We start from the raw sequence: 4,787 nt of genomic DNA, 5'->3' as shown, positions 1-4,787 counted from the left end.
GAGCCTGAAATGGGATGTCTTAACGCATCCACCGTATTCTCCTGATATCGCACCATCTGACTATCACTTGTTCCGGTCATTGCAAAATTATTTAAATGGAAAAAACTTTGACTCTTTGGAGGCCTTAAAAAACGGCGTCTCTTCATTCTTCGAATCTAAACCGCGCAGTTTTTATGATCGAGGCATCCGTATGCTGCCAGAACATTGGGAAAATATTATAGAAAACGATGGAGAATATATCATTGATTGAATAAAGATTTTTGTTTGCCTAATCACTGTGTGACTTTTACTCTCAAACTCCGCACGAACTTTTGCACTCACCCAATATATTTATGTGATATAAACATGTGATATATTTTAGAAGCGCGATTCCTACAAATTGACACTTTGGTTCTTCGCGAGGACAGCTGAGCTGATATTATGTTCAGCTACGGCGGAGGATCAACCTATATGCACTGCTCAAAAGAATTATGGCATAGGTAATTTATTGCCGAAAATTGGCCAACTTTGACTGGTGATTACTTCGCGAAAAATTATTGTAGACTAATGATTTTTTCTTCAAAATGAAGCTTGAAATCTCTACTTTAAGAATGTATCTCCATTTTTTGCATGCAATACACCCCTATCCCTGTAACCCCTGAAATCTGAAGGCATGTTTGATATACTGAAAATTGCAAAGTTTAACGGAATGCACGGACGTGGACAATTTTTTTTCGGGGACGCTGTTTGCACCGTCATAAAGTTCAAATCTTCCCCTTCAATTTGAAAAAAATGGAGTCGCTACAATTTTTTTCGCAAAGCTACAGCCTTTCAAAAATATCGTACGGAGTCGTGGAGAATACGGAGAGAGTTTGTTTGCCGATGCTAGGAATGTTGGCTGTAGTCAAAACACGAGCTAGGAGCTGAAAAACATGCGCGCGTGCTTGTGTACGTATGTCAACAAACGCTTTTGCCGTTGTTCTACTATGATTTCTAGTCATTTAATCTGCCGGCCGGTACTTGGCCCGAAGATTAAAAATAACGATATTTTTAAGGGCTGTAACTTTGCGAAAAAAATTGTAGCGACTCCATTTTTTTCAAATTGAAGGGGAAGATTTGAACTTCATGCAAACAGCATCCCCGAAAAAAAAATTGCCCACGGCCGTGCATTCCATCAAACTTTGCAATTTTCAATATACCAAACATGCCCTCAGATGTCAGAGGTTACAAGGGTAGAGGTGTATGCATGCAAAAAATGGAGATACATTCTTAAAGTTCAGACTTCAAGCTTCATTTTGAAGAAAAAGTCATTAGTCTACAATAATTTTTCGCGATGTAATCGTCAGTCAAATTGGACTAATTTTCGGCAATAAATTATGTATGTCATAATTCTTTTGAGCAGTGTAGGTTGCGAATAACAGAAAGCAATCGAACGAATTAGGCTGGAGCAATACAGAATACGCATAACATTAATGGTAGCGAACGATCTCGTCGATCGACGACGGTTGAAACCTCTGGGTCACCATGTACGTATGATAGTGTACGATGCGCATTCGAGAGAGTACAAATCGGCCTTTTCGGGAATATGAATGCAATCTGTTCATATTATTTATTGATTTTCTTAATATTTCTGTGTTAATATTATTTTTTATTCATATTTTCATACTGATAATAGCTATAATCCATGAATATTCTTAATAATTACCGCAAAGATTGCAAATTTTACATGTGAATTTAAAAATTATTCAAAATTGAAAAGCAAATAAATTTCTTTTGTCTATTTTAGAACCTAGGACGTTACATCTCCCCCCTTTTTAGGACAAATTCCCGAGGTTTTCTTAGGGATTTGTCCTAACTCGGTAAATTGCTTACTCGATACTTTGTAGTTGTTTAATCTGTGGGGCTGTAAGTGGGGCTATAACATAACATTGGTGAATTTTCTTACATGTTGGTTAAACAGTTGGGGATCGGCTGAGTCGTAATCATTGGGGAGTCTTCCTCCTTGGATGGTTGATCCTCTTTGTTAAGGGGCTATTCCGGTGTGACGACCCAAAAAGTTACGCATCTTTGACGAATTTTCTCTCAAAAAGTACTGCATGTAACGGCATAAAATTTTTTTTTCCCCTGAAAGGTATACTCTAGGAGAATAGAAAAAAAATTGTTTATAGTAAAACAATGCATATTTATTTATTTATTTACTCATGAATGGACACATAAATAAAAAATTATCTTGCTGGCGCAGATGATTGGGGCCCTCCAGGTGATCTGAAACAAAAAGTTCAAAGAGATTCTTAATCTGTATAAGTGTCGCTATCGCCCGAACCTCAATTATTAATTTATATCATAAATGAACAAAATGGCGGCGTTTTTTGCAAAGGTGTTTGAAAAGTACGTTTTTTTTTTTGCGCCATAGTTGGGGCGAAAATATAAGGTAATATTAAAATTTTATCATGATTGAGGTTCGGGCGATAGCCATGTATGTACTGAATATACCCCTAAAATTTCAATCCGATTGATCAAGCCGTTTTTTCAGAAATCACCTGTGCCAGGTGCAAAAATATCGTTTTGAGAAAAACGCCTTGAAAGATTTTTGAAATAAAAATTCGAGAAAATCATACCTTTACCGCTAGTCAGCGATTTCAGACCCATACAAAATTCCTTCTACTTCTTCGTGAAAGTCGTCAGCAGTTGCTCTGGCCTCCTTACGAACTGTTCGGGCTTCTTTAAAGGCATCGGAACTGCGCCGGCCCGCCAGGTGTATGCGCGCGCTGTCGTAGTCCTCGGCGAAGCGCAGGCTTTCTGGGCCTGCGCTTCGCCGCCCATTGCCCATTGCCTCCAAAATCTTCAAAATTGGCTTGTAGCCTTCATTAAATACACATGCAGCAGTATGTCGCCATTTCTATAATTGTTTTGCCGCAAAATATGTGTTTAGGTGCCAGATGCCAAACGCAAGCGTTGAAACTCTCGTTACTGTTCTGCGTGTTGGAACCTAAACACCTCTCCAGTAAGTCATCTTGCGACAGCTCTTCATAAATTGGCTTCAAGACTTCTTGAATATCCGGATGAAAAGTAGGTGGATAAGAAAATGATGTCAAAGTTCCGGTGGCTTCATGCTGACGTCACTTGCACCACGAATCTGCGCCTTCGGGACAAAACGCATGTTGAGGGTCTTGGTCAGTCGATATTTTATGGTAATACGTGGCCCAGATTTCATTGCACATATCTTCGACTGAATCAGGATGTCGATGAATAGCTAAGCCGTAATATAATGACAAATCCTGCATTACTTTGTTTATTAAAGCCGCAGTTTCTGGCTCTTTTTTCTTTGGCTTTGACTTCCTTTTACCTTTTGTACCTTACTTTCCTGCTGCTTCTGTGCCTTTTTCATTTGGGTAAGCTGCTTTTTAGCTTCTTTAACTCTTCTATACATCTTTCTTTTCACGTGTAATATGCATTCCCTTTTTTTAACAATAAATTTATCGTTGTAAGGTGAAGCTTCAAGCAAACTTATATAAGTTTTCGTATCTGCGTCGCCGATGTAAATTGCATATCTTACATCGTGTTTATCCAATGACTGTTGAAACATTTCAATAATTCCATCAATCTCCATTTTCCCAGCACTACCGTCGTGATTATCCTGACATTCTGCCTCGTGATTCTCGTGCCAAACTTCAAAGTCTTCAGTGTCTTCTTTGTCTTTCCAATATTCGCAGGCTTTACAGAAGCTTGATTTGAGGACGATATCTAAGATTTTATTAGAATATTTTCCAATTGAAGATACCGAAAAGAGGAGAAAATCCTCTTTTTGACCAGGAACCGTCGCCAGAAACTGAGAGCTCGTTTTCCGGATAACCAGCTTGGTTGAACATTCAACTTTTCTCTTCTTGCGCAGCCTTACTCATCACTAGGTCGTAAACAGTGCTTATACACGTTTGTATTTGTTCAATAATTCCGTAATATGCATTTGTTCAATAATTCCGTAATATTGCTCAAGCCTCTTCCCATATCCATTAATCCACTACATATGTGTATACCTTGTAAACCAACGCCAAGTAATCGCATAACGTACAAACGGCGGTTTACTTCATAAGCCTTGTTTATCATTTTGCACAGGTCTATAACTTTATCATCGTACAAGCACTGAATTTTAATTTTAAAACCAAGTTCTCATTGACCATATTTTGTGAACTTTATGTCAGAATTACACTACTTACACTGAATAATTGTTTGCAATGCCGAAAAAACTAGAGCTAACTGAATAAAGCAGTAACAGACAGAATCGTCGCAACTACCGTCGAACCTGTTATCTTTACTAAGTTTTAATTTTTTTGCTGATGTGCTTGCAAAACTGGTACCAATTTCATTGGAATGTTGATTTCCGTGAAATGTACGTTTTTTTCCACGATAGCTAGGCCGTCTCGATGCATCTTTCTTCTGTTTTTTATCCATTTTCCTAGTAAAATCAGCGCTCCTGCTTCAAAATTTGATATAATACTGGCCGCTCAGAACGTCCTTTTACTCACACAGTGAAAAAGGAAACCGTTACTCTATACCTATATGTATTGTGACGTGGCAGCCGGGGAGGCACCCGTCACAGTGCGACCCTCGGTACTTACGCGAGGTTTGCGGGGGGAGGAAACATATCGAGCGAGAATTGTGGGTCGGGGGGAGCCGCATTGCGCCCCCGTATTAATTAGTGTTAGCGATAGGAGCGCGCAGGTGGAACGGTCCCGCGTCCCCGAGCTCTGTGCCCCTGGACCTCCTGTGCCGCCCATCAAGACCGGAGGGACCAAAGGAAAGCGGAGGAC

The sequence above is a fragment of the Harpegnathos saltator genome, unplaced genomic scaffold, assembly GCF_003227715.2.
Source record: "Harpegnathos saltator strain DR-91 unplaced genomic scaffold, Hsal_v8.6 scaffold363, whole genome shotgun sequence".
Classification (NCBI taxonomy): Eukaryota; Metazoa; Arthropoda; class Insecta; order Hymenoptera; family Formicidae; genus Harpegnathos; species Harpegnathos saltator.
This window is presented reverse-complemented; position numbering follows the sequence as displayed.